Here is a 27,870-nt window from a genome sequence, read left to right as displayed (position 1 = left end):
TTTGCAACCTCCCTCATTTCTTGAATTTTGTCTTGCTTTGAAAGTGGTTCAAACAACTTGTTTGTTTAAAACATGAGATTGAGATGTCATGCTTAATGGTTTAATCCCTTTGGGGTTCATTACCAATGATATGATGTCTCTTTTATGCCTAAGACAACACTTGGTTTGAGCCCTCTTTCCATTAGAGGACTTAAACTCACCATTGGACTCGATGAATTAAAGGATGGTTGGTAATTAAAATGAAGTAATTAAAATGGGATTAAAGTGAGTAAGATAATAACTTAGTTTTGTGTTCAATCAGACGTTAATTGAACACATGGAAGCTTGAGGCATTTCATAGTCATTAGTGATGAAATGATTCAAGTTTCCAAGGTCACCATTTCCCTTGATCAATTCATGAAAGGGAGGAGGTTAGAGTCTTATTTTGTTGCATTCATTGAACTTGCATACTTTGGTTCATGAGCTATCATGCAATGAAATTGCTTGAGTTGATGGTTTCTGAACCAATCTTACTACTCCTTTGATTTGTTCATGAAAAAGAGGGGTGGGTTGTGTAAACAAACTCTTGAGAATACCCTGTGCATACTCTGTTTGTCCTTTGTTGTAGCAAGGTGAATTGGGCAGCAATGGTCGGCAGGCCACTTTTCATGGGCGGCAGGCCACCTTTGATGGTTAGCTAGCTATCACTAGTGACCGACAGACCCTCACCACTAGCCAGCCGGCCAGTGATGCAAAATTTAGTAGTGTGTTCTTTGAGCAAAACAGAGCCATTCTGGAAGTGGGCAAAGGTGTTAGTGTTCTATTCTGCAACAAAGGCCTTCTGGAAGCAAAACAGCAGCTTTTGGGTGGAAACCTATTTAGTTCAAATATTTGGCAAAACAGCATTCCTTGCACATCGAACCTATTTAGTTCAAATATTTACATTTGTTGTAATTAATTAGTTGTAGCTAGTTTATCTTACAAAGTGTTGTAATTAATTAGTTAGTTAACTAGTTGTTTTGATCCATTACTTAGCTAGAATAGTTAATTTAGTTGTAGTAATAATTAGTTAAGTAGTTTAGCTAATTTCATTTGTTTTGTAATAATTCGCTTAGTTAATTAGTTAGCTAGTTGGTTCATTCAGACTCTCTTTCGTGAGATCGTAATGTAATAATGTGTATGTCTTCCAACCCCACGTCTTTCTCCCTTTTATTTACTAGCTTATGATGGTTAGTTTAGGGACATCACGTTTTGTTTAGCATACTTCATGCTTGCATCCATTTGTATTGCATGCACCAAGGCTCGGTTCATCATTCTAACTTGTATTGTTAGTTTAATACTTCTTTGAATACGTGCTTAGACCGCATGCTATTTAATCGATTCACATGTCATTTGGCCGAGCCTATTAATTGCATATCGCATGTGTTGTATTTGTCATATCGCATAGTTAGGATCATGCATTTTTCTAACTCATTTCTCTTTTTGGCTTGGAATACTAGGTGAGCCTTTACTCACTTTAGCATATTGCATGTGGTTGTTGCCATGTTTAGCATGCTTGCCATGAGGCTAAGTGCTTAAGTGCTATAAACTATTTGAATGCCTGTGGATAAAGGCTTATTGCTTGAATTGGAATAATTTGAGTAAATGTTTATATGCGATCACTTTTTCAAGTGGTACATATTCGAAACATTTTTCCAAACAAACATGAATCGAGTGTTCCAATTTTTGCAAAGTTAGTCTATACTTGCGTGTGTGCGCATCACATAGTACTGCTAGCCTAAATAAATTGGAACAAGAGCATATAATACATAAGATTCATATTATGATTCGTAGAGGCCGATCTTTGATCGAGTGAGCGGGGGTGCGAGCGTGGGTGCTCAAATACATTCATAACCTTCCCCTCTCATACCTAAGTTCCCGAACCGAGACAATCTTGGTGATGACGGACACGTGACCTTTGGCATGAGTAATGAGTTTCTTAAATTTTCCCGAACAAAAATATTTAGATGGCGACTCTATATCTGGCAAAGCAATGTATTTTTGGCAATTTGATTCAAAATCGATTTTTCAAAAGATTTGCCGGATTGGGACTCTTTGGTGTTTATCTATTTCACATTGTACTTGTGAAAATAGATTCAAAACCGCGGGAGTCCAATACTGTAGGGCTTATTTCGACTTCCAAAAGGGGGCGCAAAAAAGTCGAGCTACACTACCCACTTTTAGTGGCCGACAACCCACCTTTTCTGGCCTGCCGTCCACTTGTGGGTTTGGCAGTTTTGGCAGTCTAGTTTTGTCTTGGTCTTTGTGTTTTGAGGTCTTGTTTTGAGTCTTTTGGTTTTAGTAAGTGTGTATATCTGTGTTTGAGTTGTTTTTGCTTTGCTTATCGAGTTGTATTTTGTATTTTGGTCGTTGGTTACCTCATTACCCAATTAAGAACATCGTGCCAATACAACTTTTGATGTTTGGTTTCAAATTCAACTCTATTTTCCATGTAAATGCGGTTCTTATGATGTAAAACAATAACTCTTTTCATAAAAGTATAAGGTTTTCCCTAGATCATAGTTTTTACAAAAGAGTGTACAAGTTTTTAGAAGCAAAATTAAAAGCCTATCTGAAGCTATACATATGTTGAACTACTAAAATAAAAGAAATTAAGCAAAAAGTACAAAAATTGGCCCTAGTCATCTCAAGCTCGAGAGGCCCTCTTCGTCCTCTTCCTCGGAGGGGACTTAGGGGCACTGTCTCCGTCAGCACTGCTATCAGAATCAAACTCTGAGCCAGAGTCGGTCTCATCATCTCCGCTCCCTGACCCCGAACAAGCATCATTGCCTCCGCCTTCAGACTTAGAGTGTCAACTCACTACCTCCTCCTCCTTAGAGTTGTGAGTCTTGATATCATCGCTGCTCAATACGAGCTCGGATTTGTTGTTCTAGCTTCGAGCACCCCTGTCTCTGCCTCGACCCCAGCACTCATCTCGGTCACGTGCTGGGTCCTGTCTACCTCTCCTCCCTACCGCTGGAGGAGGTACCGCTGCTGTTGGTGTCCTCAGTACGGATAGGGTTTGGAAACAAGTGTCCACATATCAGATACAATGTATGCATGCGGAATGAGTGCAAAAGATACTGAATGACTACAGTGTGTTAGTGCAGTAAATCAGTGTAGCGTGGAGTGGTGTAAATGTTACAGTATGCATGTCAGCATATTAGTGGGAGTGTGATAGTGTGGTGTATAACAGTACAAGATAGCAGTGAAATGTATGTGGAAAGCAGCAAAAAAAAAATACCTGGATTCCATGGAGATCAAGCAATGTCTCTCTCATTTGCACCATGCCAATCAGAGAAACAACTAGCTGGAGCAAGCCCTCTGTGTACTGGGTCAGTGCCTGCAAGTGCATCTGAATGATCAGTATCTGGAATAATTAATATCTAGAAAGGGAGAGTTCAGTTACAAGCTGTAAAGTGTGGTTTATACTGAGGTCCACCATGGGCTCTGATGCCCAGCCTCGGGTGGCTCTATCGGGATTTGATAGGCTGACCTGGTTAGCCGCCAACATGTAAGCGCAGTCGAAATCACTAGCTAACTAGCCGCCTGCATAACGGAAGGGGCCTCTCCAATACCGGCCTCGACCTCCTGAGCAGCCACACCCGCCAAGGGAGCACCTACTGCATCACTTGTGCAAATGCCCGTCAGAGGAGGCATGAGATGAGTCTGGATGAAAGTCGAATAATCGCCATTTGCTCTGAAGTAATTGGCATCTAGCCCCACCATAAACTGAATTATCAGCTATCCTCATGGATACCAGAGGTACCATAGGGACGACTAGCATGGGTGAGCCCAGAGTCTGGCTTATGAAACGCTCACCTAAGAACCAGGCATGAAAAACTAGGCCCTCCAACAAAATTCAAAATCGGGATGTGGCCTAAGCCCCGACATACTGGTCCCTCACTCTAGCCGGCATTGTCGCCCAAGGCTGCTATATAATCTGCAAACAAAGAATGTACAGGTTGTTAGTTACCGTCAGTTTTCGAAGTATGAATCAAAACAGTAATGAAGCAAAAATGACTGTAAGTTTCAGATTACCGTATCAAAGTATATGTGATAGAAGGCAAAAGTCATGTTACACGGCTCTGGCGCTGGCATCGGCCGTCGTATCGCCGTGAGTAAGGTACAACGGGAGGAATCTCCTCTACTAGCTCTGGAGCCAGGGCTGGGAAATAGGCATAAACCCATAACTGCAAGAAAAACACAATGCATGAACAAATATAAAACAGAAAGTGCAAAGCAGAAAGCACAAGTTATGAACAGATGTTGAACATAAAGTACAAAAGCAGAAACGGGTGGTGCATACCTCCCAGGCTCTCCAGTAGCCTCCGACCCACTCTCCCCTCATGCGAGAAGTGGAGATCATGTAGCCATAGAGTGTGGCGAGGCCAGCTCCACCCAGTTGTAGAACTGAACCTAAGGCAATGTCACGAGAACACTCAATAAGTACAAGCCTACGATGTTCCACCTGCTCGCAAAAAAGATGGTACCGAGTAGGAACATCAAGAAGGCCCGGACATATGCTCTACCGCCTCCGGTGTTTCAGGCTCGCTCTTGTGAAAGTGCTCGGTTAACCAGCTGTACCTCACCATCACCGGCCTATATAGAGATAGGCGCGCTGCAAGCAAGTAGATCCATGCTGCCTTCCACTCGCCCATGTCCATGTCAAAGAGGATCGGGTCACCCCTGTAGACTCGACTTTCTTTGCGGCCCCCCTTTTCAGAGTGGCTCGAATTGGTCCTACAGTTCGGACTCCTGTCACGGTTCTGAATCTAATTTCACAAAGTGTAATGTGAAACTGATAAACACCAAAGAGTCTAATCCAGAAAATCATTTTAGAAAATTGATTTTGAATCAAACAATGCCAAAATTGGACTACTTTGCCAGATTACAGAGTCGCCACCTAAATATTTTATTTTTGAGAAATTTAGGAAACTTTGACTCATGCCAAAGGCCATGTGTCCGTCATCACCAAAGCTGCCTCGGAACGAGAACTTGGGTACGAGAGGGGAAGGTCATGACATGAGCACCCCCGCTCGCCCGATCAAAGGATCGGCCTCTACTAAACATGATATGTTATTTTATAAACCTCACGTGTTCTTATTCTGATTATTAGCTAACTTTACTGTGTGTCGCACACAAGCAAGTATAGACTAAATCGCAAGACTTGGAACAAATCAACTCATGCTTGTTTTCGAAAATGATTTGAAAGTGCCACCCTCAAGTGGGCTAAAACACGGATTTGCCACCCTCAAGTGGGCTTAAAACATGATGATTTGCCACTTCGCAAAGTGAGCTTAAAACGCACATTTGATGAATTGTCCCAATTCAAGCAATAAAGCTTTCATCCACAGGCATTCATGCAGTTAAGCATATAAGCACATAGCCTCATGGCAAGCATGCTATCATGGCAACACTCACACTCATGCAAGTATGCCAAAGCGTAAAAGCTTGCCAAGTACTTCAAGCCAAAACAAAAGCTAGTCAGAAAGCAATGCATGATTCTAACTATGTTAGGATGCCTAATGCAACACATGCAATAATGCAACTAAATAGGTTTAGCTACCTAAGATGGCATATGAATGCAACACTTTGATATAATGCTTTAAACACGTATTCAAATAAGTATTGAAATTGCAATGCAGTTTGAATGATGCATCGAGCCTCGGTGCATGCAAGACAAATGAATAATGCAAACATGCAAGCATAAGGTATGCTAATCAAAACGTGCTCTAATCCAACCATCGAAAGCAGTTAAATAAAAGGGAGGAAGACGTGGGGTTGGAAGACATGAACACACGTATGCACATTTATTACAACATTGGACCCTCGTGAAGGAGGGTCCGAATGAATAAGAGCTAAGCTAACTAACTAATCTAATTAAACTAATTAGACTAATTATTATACAGCAAATTGAATAACTAGTAAGCTACTTACTAATTATTATAACACTTAACTAATTAGTACACAAATTAATCAAATTACAAAACCAACAAATACTAACTAAACATGCAAAACAAATGTTCAGACTACACTGCTTCAGCTCTGCCTCGAGAAGCGAAGGATGCATGCATTCGGTTTTTCACCTCGAAAAGCCCACCGGTTTGCCCTTGAGAGGCTCTGTTTACAGGGTTATTCCAAGAACTTTCTGCTCCACCTTACTAACTCGCTGCTGAAGAATGCACCAGTGGCCTGCCGGCCATGATTGGTTGCTGCCGGCCATCTGCCGGCCAAAGAGAGGCACTGCCAGCCAAAGATGAAGCACTGCCGTCCATCAATAAGCCACTGCCGGCGACTGGTGTGCTGAATCACCAAACTGCAACAGAGCACAAACAGAGGAAAAAAGTGGTTTTTCTAAGAACATGTTTGTACTGTACCCCTCCTTATCATCTCAAAACATCAAAGGAGAGGCACTCTTGGATCCAAAACCACCAATCAAGCATTTTCAATGCATGATGGCCAAAGATCCAAGTTGTACACTTTCAATAAATGTACAAAAACAAGACTCAAAGGACCACCACCCTATCATGCATGATCAAGGGTGATAGAGACTAAGGAGATTGGCTCATTTCATCACTTTGAGTATGAAGTGGACCAATCTACCTTGTGTTCAATATAACGTTCGATTGAACACATGCAATGCACACATAACATGCTTATCTTGGTCATGTTTTACTTGATTCATTTTATTTACTCATTTTAGCATTACCAAACCATTCTTTAATTGGTTAAGTCCAAGATGAGTGTCCTCTAATGAGAGAGGGGTCAACCAAAGGATGGTTTAAGACATGAGAGAGATCATGCCTTTGACTAATAGGAACCCTCAAAAGAGAGTTAAAGCCATTGAGCACAAGCTCTATCTCAAGCTTAAACACAATCATAAGGTTAACCAACCCTCAAAACAAATAGAAAAATGAAGAAATGGGGGAGGTTGAAGAATTTTTAGTGCTAAAATGGCATGCTCAAGACACTAAATCATGCAAGCAACACATGCAAGACATGCTCAAAAGCCAAAAGCATTAAAGCTAGTGAAGAGCACTACACTAGAGGCATGTAATATCAAGCTCAAATGATCAAACCAACTCAAAACAGAGCTACAACATGCCAAAACAGTGGTTATAACATGTTGAGAATGAAGCATAAAAGACTAAAAAAATATGCTCACATTGTTGGCTCACAAACAAGACACGAAGCATAACTCTTAAAAGCAATGAAAGAGTGGAATATGTGAGAGTGTGACAGAGATATATGCACTGAAATCATGTGTAAAATGATGCTACAACATGCAGTCATCTCATGCACAACATGTTAGAGGCCTTAAAACACAAAGCGAGTAAAGGCCTTTGCACTACAACCATGCAAGATAAAACTCATATAACCAAGACAACTCAAAACAAAGCTAAAGCATGCTAAATCAGTAACAAAAACATGCTGAGATCAAGTCTCAAAAAGGTTAAAAAAACATGCTCACATGTTAGGCTATCTACATTTGCAAACAAGACAAAAGGAGGGGAGCCCACCCCCTCATATTTTGGACCTCGAAACATACATTTTACCACTGAAATTCCCCGGGAATTCAGTGGTTAAAAGGCCAAGAAAAGTTGTTTTAAAAGCTTTGAAAAAAGGCTCAAAAGGCTTCACAAGCCAAAGAGCAAAGAGGAGGAGACTACCCCCTAACTAAACAAGACTCAAACCACCATTTTAAAGCCTTAAAAAATAGAGTTTTTAGAGTTTAAAACCAACCTCAAAGCAGCATGCAAAGGTGGCCAAACAATGAATTAAAACAAGTCTTAAAAGAGGTAAGTCTTTACCTTTGAGCACAACACTAAAACAGCCAAAAGTCTGAGCCAAAACCAAGCTTAAGACCTCAAACAAGGCCTCCAAGAACCTCAGCTCCAAGGTGAAGGTGTTTGGTCAAGGGTCTCTTTGCAAGAGTCTAGAGAATTCTCACTTTCAAGCACAAAATAAAGAGAGAGAGGATTCTAGAGAAAGAGGGAGAGAAATTTTGCTCACAAAATTTTTGTAACCCCCTACATGCAAGAGGATGACTTCTATATACAGAAGATACAAAATTCTCTTGAAAAGATCCAACCATGCACGTGCAAGAAGATGCTCCAATCTGTGCAACAGTTGGCACAAAAATATCAAAAAATATCTACTGATGCATTGGTGGCCTGCCGGCCATAGTGATGGCCGGCAGGGGCTCATTAATGGCCAGCAGGGCACATCAATGGCCGGCAGGCCAAAGTCCATGGCCGGCAGTGCCCAAAAGTGGCCGGTAGTGCACCAAAAACAACATACTAGAAGGACCAAGACATGGTCCAAAAACAAGACAGAATTGATACAGGGTTTGGAAAGCTCAAACCTGTGGCATTCCGCCGCGGAATTCGAGTGCTCGACGAGCAATCAAACTTGTCAATGGATGTACCTGCAAGAATATCCAAGTCTTGAGGATCGTCAAAAATGGGGCATCTACAGTTGCCCCTCTTTGACAGAACTTGGAAGTCATGAAATGACATGAGTGAATGTCTAAGCCCAGAGACAACCTATTTTTGATAAGGCCGAAGACTTAGATAGAAATTCAAAATAACAATATATAGATGCGCCCGTAGGCTGGGGCAAGAATGCAAACGATATACACAATGCAAGCACATAACTTATGATCATCCAATGAGGCTGTAATGAAGCATCTAGATGCAAGTGTTATGCAAGGAAATGCTAAAGCAAACTCGTACACAAGCAAGTAATCATGAACCAAACCACATTTCATGCAGAAAGGATGTAAGACAATTATGCAACCTTAACTGCGCCTCGCGCATAAAAGGTAAAGAACAACAACCGTAGGCCGCACCCGAGGCAGTAAACAAGATCCCAACGCATGGTACACTCGAGGAAAGAAGTGGTGTGAACCTAAGGACACATCCTAAGGTTCTGAGCCACAGAGAACAGTGATAGCAATTGAAACACATCCAAATATTATGCAATCAAAACAAACAGCGATACAAGCATCGGAATCCGTCCAAATGCATTTAACCAAAGCATCCTAACGCGCCACATGCGAGATGGAAAAGGGAGCGGTGCAAACACTGGAGGGTGGTATAAACATCGGAGCACGTTCCAATGTTTCGAACCAAAACAGAGTGGTATAAGTGTCAAAACATGTTCCAAACAGTTCTAACTGGAAGGGAGGTATAAGCGTCGGGCACACGCCCAAATGCTTCTAACCAAAAGGGTGGTATAAACATCAGGCACACAACCCAATGATTCTAACCAAAAGGGTGATATAAATATCGAGCACACAACCCAATGCTTCTAACCAAAGGCAAGGTGTCGGTGTAAACACCGGGCATACCCGAATGTTTCTAACCAACGCAAGGTATAAACGTCGGGCACACGACCCAAACGCTTCTAACCAAAGAGGTGGTATAAACACCAGGAGTACCCGAGTGTTTCTAACCAAAGAAGTGTCGGTCTAAACATTGGGCATACCCGAATGTTTCTAACCAACGCAAGGGCACACGACCCAAATGCTTCTAAGCGGTGAGGTGGTATAAACACTAGGAGTACTCGAGTGTTTCTAACCAAAGAAGTGTCGGTGTAAACACCGAGCGTACCCGAATGTTTCTAACCAACGCAAGGTATAAACGTCAAGCACATGACCCAAACGCTTCTAACAGGAAAAAGGAGTTGGTGTAAACACCGGGCGTACCCAAATGTTTCTAACCAACGGGGGAGTGGTGTAAGTACTGGGCGTACCCGAATGCTTCTAACCAAAAAAAGGGTATTCAAAGGACAAGAATGATCTCACTTGGAGTTCCTCTAAATGAACCGTACATAAAATATCGTGCATGCACGAAAAGAAAACTTAACAAGTACAAAGCAATACAAATGCATATTCCATGCGAAGCGAATAACCGCAACACAATGTTAAAGGCATGCTTCATACACAACATGCAAGAGACGAAGCATGTTCTAAATAATCAACGACGCATATTTAATGCAACATGCATATTTTTATGCAATCATGGTGACGCATGTTCCATGAAACAATTCACAATGCATAGTCTATTTAACAACAAAATAGCAATGTATATTCTATTCAACACATTTCATGCGACGACAAAGGCATGTCGATAAAGACGACTCAAAAGCAACTTCCGATTTAGCTCTCGGAAGAGTTGCAGTATGTTAAAAAAGGATACACCTTGTTCAAGTTGACGAATGATGACCATTGCGCACTGGAAACACAATTTTGAGCCTCCGCGAAGACACTCTAAATCAAAGTTTTCACACCTCTTGCATTTCTTGAAATCCAAGGACACAGATCAAAGAAAAAGAGGCAAAGAAAGCTTGCGAGACCCTGTCAGCCATCAGGGGAGGCCGCCGGCCCCCTGCCGGCCACCAATACAATAGTGCGGGCCATCGATGTACCCCTGCCGGCCATTGATGGCAGATTGGGGCAAATTTGTCCTTTCACCCTTGGGTCTTTAAAAACAAGTGATGGAACAGCATTTCCTCAAAAACCCTTGCACAAAATTCTTCTCCCTTTCTCTCTAGATGCTCTTTTTCTCTAGATCCGTGCATTCCATGCATTTTCCAACACCCTAAAAACATTTTCTTCGCTAAAACCCTTTAGTTCTCTTCACTTTGAATCGACCAGTATATGGTTTCAACGCTTCTTTCTTCACTTTCACCGTTCTAGACTCATTTCCCTCGAGTTTCTCCCAAGGTTAGTACACTTTCCCAGGTTTTGACTTTCTTTGACTTTTTCCTCTCTCCTAAGGTTGACTTTTTCAAAGTTTCGCCATTTTCCTTCATTTTGCTTCATTTTTGCTTCTCTTGCACCTATTTTAGATGGCAGATGATGTCCCTCATGACGGGGCCCTCCCCGCACTTCCTCTAATAGAGTTTGCAGCAGACTTTAAAGCCGAGCCAGACGCCGAGCTGAAGCCATTACCACCGAGCATATGCCCTTTTGACCCAGCGAGGTACCACCCTCAGACTCACATAGTACCTATCGTAGGGGGCCTCAAAGCCTTCACTGACTTCGCTAAGGATGTACCAAATGACCTTCTTCTGAGAGAGCTAGTATCTCATTTGTCGGCCATTGCTGTAGAGATACGAACACTATTTTTCTGCAGTATTACCCTTAACTGTTTGCATTTCTTGCACTATTCTGATCTGATTGCATCTCATGCATTGTCTTGATCTGACTGTAACTCATAGATTACTGCTTTGAATGCAACTGTACTTTCATTGCTTGATCTGATTACATCTTATGCATTGTTGCAGGACGGATCCCGCTCTTTCAGAGGCTACAGTACGACGACCGCTTAGGACTGGTACGTTGACCTCCCAGCTAGGGTTCGCGACATTATCGATGAGACAGGCTTTGGTCTGTTCTGCTCTAGCTTGACGCAAGTTGTAGTGAGCCGTCCTCTCTTAGGTGCTTTAGTGGAGAGATAGTTGGACACCACCAACTCTTTCTATTTCTCCACCACGGGGGAGATGACGATGACTCCCTATGACTTTGCCATGGTCACTGGCTTAGGTGTAAGGGGCGATCTGATCCCTCTCGACCCTGATATGGGAGAGTGGGAGGCAGCATGGGCCGCACTGCTTAGGGCACACCCACCGACACTCCAAGCATGCATGGTCCGGTATAGCTGGTTCGAGGAACAGTATAAGGGGTCTGAGCCCAAGACAGTCGATGCGACAAAGCAGTATGCCAGGGGCTTCCTCATCTTCTTTTTCGGTACCACCTTGTTCTTGAATAGATGGAATACTATAGGCCTATATCTGCTGAGCGCCTTGGTAGTCCTTCAGCGAGTTCAGTTCTACGACTGGGGCGGAGCCGATCTCACCACTTTGTATGGATACATGAGCTCATCTTCTCACACGAGTGGGAGCTTGATCGGCAGCTACTGGCAGGCTTGGGAGGTACACAACTTAGTTCCTCCTTCTCACTTTACATTTTTTTCTTAGCACTTCTTGCTTTACATTTGTTCAGCACATGTACTTTCTACTTTGCATTCTCTGTATCTGCTCATATACTGCATGCTTTCTTCTTTGTATTTTTTGTATCTGCTCATACATTGTATTGATCACATTTCCTTGCAACTGTGGATGTACGTGTACTTCCCGGCTCTTGCTCCAGACCCTATAGAGGAGACTCCGGCGACAATCCTATTTTCTAATGTATACGACAGCTAGCTCCACCGTAGAACCCGGGAAAACTTCATGTTTTTCCGCGAGTACTTTGATGTGGTTACGACGCATGAGGTAACCCAAAACAAAGTTTATTCTGCCTTTCAATCAACTTGATACACTCATTAATCAATTGACATCAATTAATCATCTCTTTATTCTTTTATTTTTATATCGTATGGCAGCCGTGGGACGTGATACCATCAGGGCTCCGAGCCCAGTATGACATAGCTAGGGTCATCACTCACTGTCATATCCTTCTTGAGGGCCTGATCTGCCGTACCTGGTTGTTGGGTGAGCATTTCCCACGCCAGACTTTAGGACTGTCTGCTCCATTCATTCTGATGGCACCTGTAGCGTCCATGAGAGAGACACACAGACTATCTGTCGACCAGGTGATCCAGTTCATGGTAGGGTTGGAGGCAGACTACTTCCGTGTAGAGGGTAATTACATGACCTTCATTCAAACACATCTGATGTCGCCTCTGACCAGTGTTCATGGAGGTGAGGGAGCGAGAGCTCCAGCTGCGAGAGAGAGAGGCGGAGGGGCCAGAGCGACTAAGACTCGCGGCAGGAGTTATTCTGGGGAGAGACAGAGGGTAGGATGGCCAAAGTTGGCTACTACACTAACTTGCTGCGGACGTTCTGGGGAGACTTATCAGATTCCCATTGAGCCAACACCAGCTGGTCACGAGCTCATCGGAGTTCGAGGCCCGACCCCGGTATGTACTGTACTTCACATTTTGCACATTTAGTTCATTTCAATTATGCTTTATAGACCACTGATCATCTCAAGACATTGACAAGCATCCATAGAGTACACCGGGCAGGCTCTCGAGCTAGCGGCTTGTCTGATGGGGATGGTTCAGACGAGCATGAATCTGCTCAGCTTTTACAGGATTTCGGTAATTTCCTTCAATTTGCACTTCATGCCATGAAATTCTCTGCAGACGCATTAGCATTTTAACTGTAACCTCCTATAAACTGCATTGATCTTATTCATTGCATCAAAACACTGCGTAGATACTCTGTTTCCATACACTGCATACATACAGTGCATTTGATATACTGCACAACTAATGTATTCCGACAAACTGCCCTTTTTAGATCCCTTTTCAGACCCCAGTTCCATCGGATGCCCCAACAAGAGCAGCAAGAGGACCTTCAGTACCTCCTCGAGCAGCATGGAGGAGAGGGAGACAGGCTCCTGCACATAGTCAAGGTAAAGCTAGGGGCACCCACAGCAAGAGTGGGCCCTCAGAGCCCATCTTAGGTGACGATGATGATGAGACGAGCGAGGGTGAGGAGGCTACGAGTCCACAATCGGAGTTATCTGAGAGTGGAGACAGCGACGCCAGCTCGGATTCTGCTAGCAGTGAGGTTGGAGAGGCTGAGGAGGCCTCCGGTTCAGACTCTGATTTAGATTCAGATAGCAGTGTCGATGGTGACAGTGCTTTAGAGTCCGCTCCGCCGAGGAAGATGACGAAGAGGGCCTCTCGAGCTTGAGATAGCCAGCGCTCTTCTAGATACTTTTTTGTTTTGTTTTCTTTTTGCTAGTAGTGTTAGCACATTGTACAGCCTTAGGTAGTTTTATTTTCTTTGAAAACTTGTACTCTTTTGCAACAAGAAACCATGATTGGAATGAAAACTCAGCTTTGGTTTAAAAAGTGTTACATTTTGCATTCTAAGCATCACACAACATCGCACAGCATGAAAACGAGATCAATCTTTGTTGAAAATTGCACATCCAAAGTGCATTGTCTTAATCAGGTAATGAACTAACTAATAACTGAAAAAACAATACAACTCGATAAACAATCATGAATACAACTCGATAAGTAAACTGTAACAACTCGATAAACAAAAACAGCTCAATAAGCAAAACCAGACGGTTACAACTTAAACAAACATGCTCAAGGCCGAAAAGAACCAAAAACAAGACTTCAAAAGGTGCCAATAACATAATACAGTTGCTAAAAACAACAGAATCTTCACACAGGAGATCAGTGAGCAAGAAGGGGAGGCAGCCGGCCATGGGGAATGGCCTGCCGGCCATCAATATGCCCTTGCCAGCCATTGATAAGCCTCTACCGGCCATCAATAAACCCCTGCCGGCCATCAATGAACAGAACCTTTGAAACATTGACACCTAGCCTCCACTCACTGCCTTATCTTCTACAAAAACTCCAGCTTCGTGGTTTCTTCATTTCAGCTCTATTTTTGCCCAAAATGGAGCCATTCTTCGCCGAAAAACTTTCAAATTAGATTGCGACTTTGGATGGCTCGGAAAAGTTGAATTTCTGAGGTTAAGTGATAAATGCACTATTCCCGCTAAGTCGTACTCCTCTGTGTTTTCCATTCTTCCATACCGCGGCTAGATGTTGGAATCCGGTAACACATTTGTTTTGCTTCAGGGGACAAGAGATATGCCCCACATTCGAAGAATTCCAAGCTTTGATGGAATCCCTGCGCGATGAGGAGATCTTACCCCAGTCTCGTTTTGTCCACATCCAAGCTTTAGGGCGGATGTGTGGGCTTACTTTACACGATGCTTGATCATTAGTTCACAATGGAGAATTGGATATTCCAAGCTTGATTCATCAGTTTTCTGATGTTGGCAACTGTGACGACCATCTTTGGCAAAGCTTTTGGCAACACGCCCTCTGCTTGTGTATGTTAGCTCATTTCCTTCTTGCCCCTGGCTTTGGAGGGTCTAGCATTCACTTGATAGAAGTTGCCCAAGGCTTGAAAGAGAGCAAAAGTTGCATTGGCTTGACACTAGCCAAGGCTTTGATGGGCTTGGATACTTTCCATTGCCGGGAGACAACCAAGTTTGCAGGAAGTCCACTACTGTTGCAGGTAATGTTTCCCACCCCTCTCACATGTGTTTCACACATCACTCGGCCCTCAGGCTCTGTTTTTCTATCAAAACCCTTTCTCACTTTTCTCTCCACATACATCTCTCTATTCTTTAATCTCTCTTATTTTTCATCCCTCCCCAGGTATGGCTAATGGAGAAGTTGAAAGTAGCGGACGCTTCTCCTGCATATTCAGCGCACGGCTATTTCTTTCGCCCACGGATAGTCGATTTCCCGAACGAGGGATGGTGGTGCCACAGGATGTGCAACAGGTCTGCTGTTGACATTGCTTGGCATTGCCCCTGGTTTGATCTGCCTAAGATGAGCTACAGCATGTCCCGGCAGCCTGGTATTCAGTTGGCTAGCTTGACACGCTATGTCTTCTATTTCCCATTTTGATTCTGGCGTTAGTTCGGACATGACCAGACTTGCCTGGAAGCGGGGATAGAGTATCCAGCTTCATTTCTAATCCGAGGCGCATAGCTAGCTCAGTATACCACTACATGGAGGACTAGATAACTTCTGGCTCCCGCTCCCACTTTCAGTTGCGCCCTTTCTGGAGAATGCATAGCTTGGCTTGAAGATGAGGCGCAAACCGAGCCTACTTTGGCATCTGAAGCTTCCACAAGCTCTGGGAGGGGGCGCAGGAACACCTGGCTCAACTATACCCCAAAGTTATTACTTTAATCTGTACTTTCAAGTTTTCCTGTTGAATGTAATAAAAGGTAACTTCAATTTGTATCAAGAGTCGGAGAACTCTGTATTGAAATCAATGAAATTAAAGGTTGTGGGTACTGAAAATTTTCTTTATGGTCCAAAAATGGTCTACGTTGTAAAAAGATTAATTTGAACAAAATCAACTTTTATTAAAACTTTTCAAAACTATTTTCGATATGGACCACAACTGGACACACTCGAAATCTATCCTTGAGATGTACAACCCCGAATCCAATAACTAGAAAGTTGCCCCTTGTTTGAATAGCACTGCACTGGAGATCACAACCGAACTCTTAGATGCAGAAAAAACAAAGATGGTCAGAACAATCACATGGACAGAGTTGATTTGGAAGTGTTTATGGCTGGACTTCAGAACGAAGTTGCCTACGTATCCCAAAGATGGGAATCAAGCCTTACGTAGTTCGGTTCGGGTTCACTCAGGTTTTAGCACTCTCCTTTTACGCTCTAACTTTTACTAAGGCCGCCCTTTCTCGGTTTTCAACCTTGCGAGCTCAGTTTTTCTCATTTTAAATTTTTTGTGCTCTAACTTTTGCATAGGTCGCCCTTTGGGGTTTTCGACCTAGCGAGCCTCTCAAGGGTAGTATTTCTTCAAATTATCCATGTTGATTTCCTGGGAGAATTCAAGGCCATCTACGTCCATAAAAATGACAGCTCCACCCCGACCAAATAGACTTGATGATATAAGGACCAGTCCAATTGGGTCTGAACTTGCCCCTAGGGTCATGGATGGGAGCTCGGTTGTCGTTGAGCACCGAATCCCCTTCTTTTAGATTCCTAGACTTAACTTTCTTGTTGAAAGCCCTGGCAATTCTTCGTTGATAACCTTGGACGTGGTAGAGTGCTTTTAGCCTTCTCTCGTCGAACAACATGAGTTCTTCGAACATGCTCTGCAGCCAATTTACTTCCACGATTTGGCACTCAACCATTACCCGCAGTGATGGAACCTCAACTTCAATTGGCAGAACAGCCTCCATCCCATAAACTAGAGAATACAGAGTTTCCTAGTAGAAGTTTGAATTGATGTCCTGTAACCCCAAATAGCAAATGGCAGCTTATCTGGCCAGTCCCTGTAGGTTTCCACCATCTTCTCTAGAATGTGCTTGATGTTCTTGTTGGTAGCCTCAATAGCTCCGTTGGTTTGCGACCGATATGTAGATGACTTATGAAAAGCCACATTGTATTTCTCCAACAAGTCGATCACTTCCTTCTTGAAGTGGGAACCATTATTCGAAATGATCTCATTCGGGACACCATAACAACAGATGACATTGTTCCTAATGAACTTGGCTACGTGTGACGCTTTCAACACTGCGTAGGATTGGGCCTCGACCCACATTGTAAAGTAGTCTATTGCCACTAGGATGTACTCATGCCCGTTTGACCCCTTCGGAGTAATTGTCCCAATAACATCAATCCCCCAGACTGAAAATGACCATAGTGAAGTCATGTTGTATAGCTTTGACGGCGGGATGTTCATCCAATTTGCATGGATCTGACATTTGTGGCATTGCCGAACAAAGCCAATACAATCATCCTCCATGGTTGACCAACAGTAACCCTGTCTGAGAATCTTCCAAGCTAGCATCACTCCACTCATGTGCGATCCGCACTCTCCTTTGTGGATGGCCTCCATCAGGTGCTTCGACTCTTTAGCATCAACACACAGTTTATACATTCCTAGATGGCCCCGTTTATACAATTTACCTCTGCAGATGATAAACTGAGCAGCCATTCATCGTATCGCCCTCTTATCTTTGGCATTTGCCCCTGGTGGATAAGCCTCCTTTTCCAAGAAGTTCCAGATGTCATGATACTAGGGGTTCTGATCTTGTTCTTCATCTATTGCGGCAATTAGCTCGTAGGCCGGCACATACCTCTGTTCAATGATGATTGGACGTATCCGGACTCCCTAAGGGATGTCTATCATGGAAGATAGAGTTGATAAAGCATCAGAGAACCTGTTGCTCTCTTTTAATAGGTGCGTGAAGGTTAGCTTTTCAAACCTAGGAATTAGAATGTCCAGGGTTTGGTAATAGATTTGCATCATTTCTTCTTTAACCTTCTAGTCTCCTTTTGCTTGAGACACAAACAGGTTCGAGTCCCCAATGACGTCCAACCATTTTGCCCCTAGTTCCAGGGCGGCTTCCAAGCCAGCGATACATGCCTCGTACTCTGCTTCGTTGTTTTATACTTTAAACCGGAGTTTGAAAACTAATGGTATGTGGGAATTGTTGGGTGCTATCAACAACACCCCTATCCCATACCTGTACTGATTAGACGCTCCGTCAAAGTACATAGTCCAAATCTCTTCTTCGACCTGCAGAATGGTGGGAACATATACTCTACTGCTTCGTCTCCATCCACTGGGTGATCGGCTAAGAACTCCGCTACCGCCCTCCCTTTCACCGACTTGCGAGTCATATACTTCAAATCAAATTCAGAGAGAAGAAGCAACCAATGGGCTAGCCTACCCGCACGCGCTAGTTTGTCGAAGAGATATTTGATAGGATCTAATCTCGAAACCAGAATTACAGAATGAGCTAACAGGTAGTGCCTCAACCTCCTGGTAGCCCATACCAAGGCTAAACAAGCCTTCTGTAGCATAGTGCAATGGGCCTCATATTCCAGCATCTTCTTGCTCAGATAGTAGATAGCCTTCTCTACTTTATCCTCAAATTCCTGCGCAAGTATGCTGCCCATTGTCGTGTCGGTTACTGATAGATACAAAATCAACGGCTTCCTCGGCTCTGGTGGTGACAACACGGGTGGGTTCTGTAGATACTGCGTAATCTGCTCAAAAGCAACTTGGCATCGGTCATCCCATTGGAATTTCTTTCCTTTCTTCAGGAGACCAAATAGTGGTTCACAAGTCAAGGTTAATTTTGCAATAAACTGTCTTATGAATTGCACTTTACCCAGAAAGCTTCGTACCTCATTTTCAATCCTTGGTGGTGGCATTTCTAGTATGGCCTTGATTTTGGAAGGATCGACTTCGATGCCCCTTTGTGTAATCAAGAACCCTGGCATTTTCCCTGTTGTGACACCAAAAGTACATTTCTGAGGATTCAGTCACAACTGATACTCTCTGATCCGTTAGAAAAATTTCTTCAAGGCTGTGCGGTGGCCCTCTCTTTCCTTGGACTTGACAATCATGTCGTCCACATACACCTCAACCTCTTTGTGGATCATATCATAGAAAATTGTAGTTGCAGCCCGTTCATAAGTAGCCCCAGCATTTTTCAGATCAAACGACATCACCCTATAGCAGTAGGTTCCCCAAGGAGTGGTAAAGGCAGTCTTCTCCCTATCCTCGGGTGCCATCAAGATCTGGTTGTACCCAGGAAACCCATCCATAAATGAGAGCAGCACATGCCCACGGTGAAGTCCACCAATTCGTCGATATGCGACAGTGGAAAGTCGTTATTCGGACTGGCTTTGTTCAGATCTCTGAAGTCCACACATACCCGAATTTTGTCATCTTTCTTCAGCACCAGAATGATGTTGGCCAACCAAGTAGGATAGTCAGATACTAATAGGGACCCTGCATCTATCTGCTTGGTGACCTCTTCTTTGATTTTTAGAGCCCAGTCCGGGCGTATTCTCTGAAGCTTCTGTTTGACAGGTCGGGCCTCAAGGTCAAGAGGGATCCGGTGTTGTACAATCTTAGGATCGATTCTAGGCATGTCTTCGTAGGACCACGCGAAAACATCTTTGAAATATTTTAATAAAGCGACTAAGTGCTCGCGTTCCTCCGAAGACAATGTGGACCTGATCTGGACCAGGCACAGATCCTTCTCAGTACCAACATTAATTGAAGTGATTTCATCAACCAAAGGTTTTACAAACCTCTCCTGCTCTTGATTAATCAAATGTTTCAAAATCGGAGGATTTTCTCCCTCGTCATTTTCATCAAAATTTTGAAAGTCCTGATTAATGCAATAAACGAGTGGCATAGAAAAGTACTCAGAAACTACAGCGGTACCATTCTCATTAACAACTTCTAGTTCGTTTGATTCTTTGGTTACAACCGACTCAAAAGAAAATGAAAAAGACGACCTGGACAAAACAATGGCATCTGGGTTATCAACCCTGGAAATACCGGACTCTGACTCAGAAGAACTAGAATCTGATTCTGACTCCACAGACTTTGTGGAATCAGATTCTGGTTCGCTACCTGACTCAGAACTGCTGGACAAAGAGCCTTCCTCGTACTGCCAAACGAGGGAGGGTGCGATAGATGCATCCAGAATGCCAGAAGAAGGGCCCACAGTCATTTGATCTCTAATCATGGAAACAGAGAAGTCATCCCCCAAGCACTCTGGTGTGATCTAAGGATCTGAGAGGAGACAAGCCAGCGCTGCTCCTATCTCGAATTCTGTGCCATCGAACTCATCCTCTTTGCACTGTTCAGCCTCAGCTGGTAGGTCAGTCTGCTCTTCTGCAACTTCATCCCCTTACAACTGTAGGTCAAAAAAGATCTCGAAGCCGGGCAAGCGCCGCTTCTCAGAATTCAGCCATGGCTCCAAAAAGCTGCAAAACGGAAAATCTTCCCCCTCTCAGACAAAGCGGCCGTTCAAGGTTCCTTGAATAGGTCTATACACTAGCTCGTAGTGCTTCCCAGTTTGCATAGCCTTGGCTTTTCCGACCATTTCCTTTCCCTTCCTTATCCAGTCCTCTTTGGTAGGTGTGTAACCTAGACCAAAGATATAAGGGTTGTGCAGCACTTCGGCCAATGCAGCGACGCCCTTCCGGCCACTCCTTCCCAATCTCATTCCAGGTACATGTTGAAGCTTATTCATGAGGTAAACGGATTGTGCACTGACACACAGTCCCTTATCAATAGCTAGAATATCCTGCTCCACCCAGGCCTCAACCAAGGTGAACCCAAACAAAAAGACATCCTCCTCGCTGTGTACAATTTCCAAGACCGGTGTAGTAACCTCCGGCAGCAGATGTATCAAAGAATTCCCCAAAACAATAGATATCCCCTTCCTGTGGGGGTACTTCAACATCTAGTGCAGAATAGAAGAGACAACTTTTACTTGGTGCAACCACGACCGTTCAAGGAGTAAATTAAAGGTGGCTGGAACATCCAAGACATGAAATTCAATGTCCTGTTGCGCTGGACCAACCTGAGTTCTAACCCGACCTTTCCCCATGACTTCCCGACTTGTATTGTCATAAGCCTGAATCACCTAGGCTGTTGGTGCGAAATCTACCGACTTGAAACTGATAGCGTAGGCCGTGCATGACAGACACACATTAATTGCAGATCTCGTATCAACCAAGACAACTGGTATTCACTTCTCCTTACACTCCAAAGAGATGTATAACGGCTTGTTGTGCTCAGAGCCCTCAAGCGGTAATTCTTTATCTGTGAATGTCAAAGTTAGTGAGGCTCCACCTGGGAACACCAGTCGCACTAACTACTTAGGGGTTGTTTCAATAGAGAGCTTAGCCTTATCCATTGCTGATAGGACAGCTTGTCTATGGACCCGTGAGGCTATAAGCAATTCCCAAATAGAGATGTCTGCTTGAATTTTCTTCAACTACTTTAGTACAGCTTTGTAGACACCCCATTTTTTACCAACCTTAAGACTCAGACATCATCGTTTGAGCTCTCGATAATTGCGCATGCTTGTGCTCGTTTCGAGTTTCTGGAGGTTTCGGTTGGGTGTCTTGCCTCCGGGCCTTTGAACTCTTTATGTTTTGGCTTGGTTTGTGGACCAAGCCTTGTTGATCTTCCATGGAGGGAGGGAGAGGTTTGTAGACCACCTTTTTGTGGTCGTAGACCACTTTTTCCTTTTGGAGACTAGTTTTTGGTTTTCAGAGCCTTCGGTCGCGCGCCTTGTCTCGTGACCTCTTAACGTTCTCCTTTTGGCCTGGTTTTGGGACCACACCTTGTTGCCTTGGTCTTGAGGGACACGGAGGTCTTGGAGACCAGTTTTTGTGGTCGGAGACCACTTTTGGTGCCCGTAGACTAGTTTTGTGGCTTCCGGCAGCGTGCCTTGACCCTCGGACTCTTGTCTTGCATTCTTTTTGGTTTGTTTTTGGCACAAACCTTGTTTTCCTTGCTTGGAGGGTTGAATAAGGGTGGGAGACCAGTTTCTCTCCCTGAAAACCACTTTTCTTCTGGCCAGCCAGTTTTCTGGTCGGCCAACTAGTCTTCTTGGTCTTTGGACCATCAAAAGTGGTCTCCCACCACACCACCAGCTTGCTTTCATGGTGCAGACCACTCCTCCCCTTGGCCGACCACTTTGTCTCCTTGGAGACCACTTTCACTAGCTGGACGACCACTTTAAGTGGTCGGCAGCTTTCTTGCAGTTTTTGCAGAGTTTGTGGATGCCAGCTGTGCCAGCTGGAATGCACAGATTGCATCCTCCATACACGTGTATGGAGGGATTTAACCAAGCTTCTAGCTTCTCCAAGAAGCTTAAAGCTTAGAGTTCTATAAGAGTGAGGCTCTTCCTCCCTTCTCCAGGTTCAGAAAAACTCCATTAGAGCTATACATATATCTCCCTCTCTGTATCCCTCTCTCTCTCTATATATTGGTGCCTTAAAGTGTGTTGTTTCTTCACTTTTGCACTACAACTCCTAGCCACACACCACCATCTCTGAGCTGAGATTCTTGGGGGTGGTATTTGGATCATAAAAGCTGGTTTTGGGCTGAAGAAGGTGCTGTTGTTGCAGTGCTTCAAGGGTAACCCCTTTTTTCCCTTTTTAAGCTTTGTTTTGGTTACTCTCCTAGCCATCTTTGCATGCTTTGTTTGGCTTACTTTTCAGCTGTAAAAAGCTTTATTTTCCAGTGTTTCAAATGCTTGTTTAAGGTCTCTTTGGTGTTGGGGTGGTCCATCCCCTTTTGTGCCTCATTTTGCATTGTTTTGAGCTCTTTTTAAGCCTTTGAGATAACCTTCTCTTGGCCTTTTAACCACTGAAATCTAGTGGATTTTCAGTGGGGGAAATATGGTTTAGAGGCCTGAAATGAGAGGGGGTGGTCCCCCCTTCTCTTGTCTTGTTTGTATGCATAGAGGGCCTATCAAATGAGCATGTTTTTACACTTCTTTGTGGCTTTGTTTAAGCTTGTTTTTGTGACTTTTGGGACCAGATATGACTCTGTTTTTGGCTGGTTTGGTTGTCTCTTGAGTGGTTCGTACACTTGTAGTGTAATTCCACATTGCTAGCCTAACATGCTCTATACTTTGGACCATCATTCTAGCCTATTTTGACTACACTCCAGCATGATTTTATCCATGTTTTTCCATGCTTAAGCTCTATTTTAAGTATTTTGGGTCATGCATGCTTTGCTTTGTATAGCCATGGTGCAACCTTGTTCATTAGTTTTGAGTTTCAAAGTCTCTAGCATGCTTGGAATGTGATGTTTGCATGATATAACCTCAGTTCTCACACAATTTCAGCACATTTCATTGCCATACTCTCACTTTTTTCACTCCTTCAAAGTGCTTGAAAGTTGTGCCTTCATGCCTTGTTTGTGAGCCAATGTGCATGCATGTTTGCCTAAGCTCTTGAGCTCCATTTCAGCATGTTCTTGACCCTTAACTTGGCATGTTTAAGCTCTGTCCAGAGCTGGTTCAGTGGTTTAAGCTTAGTATTGCATGCTCTAGGCCTTCTAGCATGCATCACTTGTGTTGTTGGGATGATTTGACATCATTTAACACTTCATTTCAGAGCATGTAGCATTGCCATATTTGCATGCATGTCACTCTTTAATTGCGTCTAAGAGTTGTGCCTTTTTGCCTTGCTTGCAAGCCATGAGTTGAATGTGCATTCCATGCTCTTTGTGCCTAGGTTTTGTTGAGTTTTGGCCACTATTTTGAAGTGCCTCAGGTCTGTCCATGTTTGGTTTGGCCATTTGTGCATTGTCTTGCATGCTTCACGTATGATGCACTTAATTTGCCTTGAGGCCTTAGCTTTCAACTTTGCCATGCATGCATTGTTTGCATGATAGAATCTCGAGCATGCCATTCTAGCACTCATAGAAGAGCATGTTGCTTGCATGTTGTTACATAGCATTGCATATTGTTATCTTGCATTTTGGTTGCATGTTGCATTGCATTTTGTTTGTGTGCTCATGTTGCATTAGCATTGTTTGCATGCCATTAGCATTGATAGGTTGGGCATATTGCATGCATTGCATTGTGTTTGGATGGGGCTTTGATCCAAACATGAGAAACGAGGGACGTTTCATACTTGAAGTGATGAAACGTGTCTCAATTCTCGGTCGCCGACCCTCTTGATCATGTATGATAGAGGTCAAGGCTCTTATGTGTTATTTGTGCATTCATTTACATTAAAATGTGCAATCTCGGCTTCTCGACTATTGTGCATTGCGATGCTCGGTTGGTGGCTCGAGAGTCAAGAACTACACTCCCTTGAGCTCATGAAATGATAGGGAGGGTAGTCATGCACACATATCTTGCAAATACACTATTGTTCCCTTTCTTGTTCTCTATTGCAACAAAATGGGACTTGGCAGGATTTTCTGGTCGACAGACCAGAAAAAGTGGCTGGCCAACCACTTTTTATGGTTTGCAGCAAATTTGGGTGGTCGGCATGTGGTCTACACCACCAAAAAGTGGTCGGCCATGCTCCTGGAAATCTCCATGATGGCGTAAAAGCTATCTGGAGGCCCTTGCAGTGTTTTGAAACCAAATGCAAACAGAGGCAAGTTGGGGCATATAGATGGATTTTCGAGTGAAGCGACTGAGCATGCATCCTTTATCGATCAAGGCAAAGCTGAGGCAACCTACTTCATATAGTCTACATGTTTAGTTAGTTGCTAACTTAGTTAATTTGTTAATTAATTAAAGTTGTGTAATAATTAGTTGTAGCTAGTTATTCAATTTGTTGTGTAATAACTAGTTTAATTAGATTAATTAGATTAGTTAGGTAGATTAGCTTAGATTAGCTAGCTTAGTTTAATTGGAACAATTCATCGAAATGCAAGTTTTATGCCCACTTGAAGTGGCAAATCACCATATTTTATAAGCCCACTTGACGGTGGCAAAATCCGCGTCTTAGCCTACTTGCGAGTAGCACCTTCAAACCATTTCCAAACAAGCAAACATGAGATATTTTGTTCCAATTTGAGTAATTCAGTCCATACTTGTATGTTGCGCGCATCACATAGTAATTCTAAATTAATAATCGGAATAAGAACGCATGTGTTTTCAAAAATAACATATCATGTTAGTAGAGGCCGATCCTTTGATCGGGCGAGTAGGGGTGCTCATTACATGACCTTCCCCTCTCGTACCCAAGTTCCCGAGCTGAGGCAACTTTGGTGATGACGGACACGTGACCTTAGGGACGAGTCAGGATTTTTTAAATTTCTCAAAATAAAATATTTAGGTGGCGACTCTGAAATTTGGCAAAGCAGTCCATGTTTGGCACTTCTTGATTAAAATCGATTTTCCAAAACAATTTGCCAGATTTGGACTCTTTGGTGATTTATCAGTCTCACATTGCACTTCGTGAGATTAGATTCAGAATCGTGACATGGGTCTGAACTATAGTAGCTAAGAACAACGATTCGCGCCTTCGCACGTGGAGCAGAGTTCCGGGCGGTCTACAAGTTCCTCCTCTAGCAGTTTATCTTTCTGTTTCTCTGTTTCCTTGTCTTTTCCCGACGCTTCCGGTTTGTCCAAGTGTGGGGGCTTAAAATACCGCCCACTCCGAGTCATGTGATCAACTTCCTCGGTATACCAAGTATCATCTGGTTGATTCTGTCCCCAGTCCTCATCAGTATGGACAAGATGCAAATCATTGTCTTCCCACCACATCTCTTTAATAACCGACAAACAACTGTCTGGTTCCGCCGTAACTCTTATCGTGTTCACAACACATTCTATCTCGCAGGACCCTTGGCTTTTCTATCCCTCTGATTAGTCTCTGTCCTTTATTTCTCGAACCGCTTTAGCGTGGCCTCCTGTTCTGTGTCAGCTGTACACAAACTGCCCAATTCCTGAGCAAAATTCTTAGTACCGGTGCTCTCCGACAACTTCCCCTCATTGCCGACCCTTCCAGCCATTGCAGACGTTCCTATTTCTAACTGTCCCTGCTTTGGTTGAGACCCCTCATCAACATCCAGCTCATTACTAAGCCACCTTGTATTATCCGTTGCTCTGTTCGCATCAAACCAACCAATCTGTACATCCCCCAGATCCTGTTCATTAAAGAACTGCAGGTTACTAATATCCTACTCAAGCTCAGCTAGATCATCCAGCCCCTGACCTGGCCCGTCCTCCTGGACTACATTAACCTCTATCTCCATCGGTAATTCCACCATCGGCTTGGCCTGGCTAGTTGGCACGATGTAACAACAAGGGTTGTATGCTTCCTTAGTTAAGTTCACAAAGCCCTCATGCATGCTTTCTTCTACCATAACTACCACCACGAGTTCAGGTTGAGATAGGGATGTGCTTATCATGCACAAGTCTGTGCTTTCTGAGATGAACAGCGTTAGCTTAGGGAAGTGAGAGGGAGTGATGTATATGTCGGGGTTGTATGGGACGGCCATTGTTTGGATAAGGTTTACTTCCCTAGGTAGATAAGGGGGTTGGTTATGTGGTGGAAGGGGATTTGTAGTGGCGTTTGGCTTTTCAGGAGGTGTTATTACTTTGTTGTCAATGAGATCCTGAATCTCATGACGGAGTCTAAAGAATAGGTCGGTATTATGACCATGCTGCTGATGGAAGGCGTAATACTTGGCCGGGTTATGTGTAGAAGGGAAGGGATTAGGCAATGGGCGTGGTTCTAGGGCTTCAAATGCCCCTTTCTGATCAAGACCCTCAAGGCCGCTGATAGAGACATGTAGAGTGGGGTAAAAGTCCTCTGGCCTCTGGGTGGGTACTTTACAGGTTGAGAGGTGGCTCCAGATGTACCGGTAAAGGGTGTGGCTATTTTTGGTGTGGTGGTGACCATACCCACATCAGAAGTTCTTGCAACAGCATTGCTACTTGTAGCCGCATTTGCACTGCGTGTAAACGCCCGCTTGGGCTGCTCCTTTTCATGGTCAATCAGACCCTGTTTCATAGCATCTCCTATCTGTACCCCTATCTCATGAAGATCAACAAATATTGGAAGCGGTAAGACAATCATCTTCTGCATCAGCTTCGGTTGTAGATTACGAACGACCATTCTTATCTGGTCCTTCTCAGCTGGCCTGATGGTCATCACGGAGGCCTTGGCCCTCCACCGAGTGACGAAATCAAAAAAGCCCTTATTCGGCTCTTGTCGAGTGGCCTTGAGATCACGAGTTGTGACCTCGATTTGGGTGTTATAAGAATATTGGGCGACAAAGGCCTCGACTATCTCTTCCCAACTCCTTTTCACAAAATCCTCTAATTTAGCATACCAGATGGTCGCAATACCTGACAAGGTCTGACCAAAAGAGGGATAGCTTCTGCAATCTAGTCAAGCCCATTGGGCACAAAATATTCAAAAATAGCCTCAGATGGACCATAGGATCGCTTGAGCCGTCGAAGGTCTATGTAAGGCATTTTAAATCTATCCGGCAATGTCATCGCCAAATTTGTGTAGCCGTCCTCTATATGTAATTAACTTCTTGAGCTCGTTTGAACAGTTTCTCAAGCTTGCTTACTGTCTGAAGGGTGCTGATCTATCTAACCAGGTGTATACTCTCGGTCTGAGGTGGGAGCAGAAAATTGGGCCCAACTGTGCACAGGTGAGGTAGACAATGACCGCTGAACTGGCGACTGTTGTACCGGTGATCTATGCCTGACTGCCCTCCATCTCGTAACCGGGGGTAGTGAAGCAAACACTAGTTGTCCTCCAATAAGATCCTCAGATCAGTAAATCCTCCTTACTCTGGTCCAGAGTGCTTGGCGGGTATCTGCCTCGTCGGAAGCAATTGTGAAATACTACCTAACAAAAAGAAAAATAAAGCAAAAAGGAAATAGCAATCAGCAAACACACATCACCTCGGCTTAGATAGAGACAACACACAGGTGAAATCATAAGCTGGACAATCTGTACTCAAACATTGATTCTGCTCCCAAACTTCTGC

Source organism: Camellia sinensis, unplaced genomic scaffold (assembly GCF_055761805.1).
Source record: "Camellia sinensis isolate YWXY unplaced genomic scaffold, ASM5576180v1 Unanchor12, whole genome shotgun sequence".
NCBI classification, from domain to species: Eukaryota; Viridiplantae; Streptophyta; class Magnoliopsida; order Ericales; family Theaceae; genus Camellia; species Camellia sinensis.
This window is presented reverse-complemented; position numbering follows the sequence as displayed.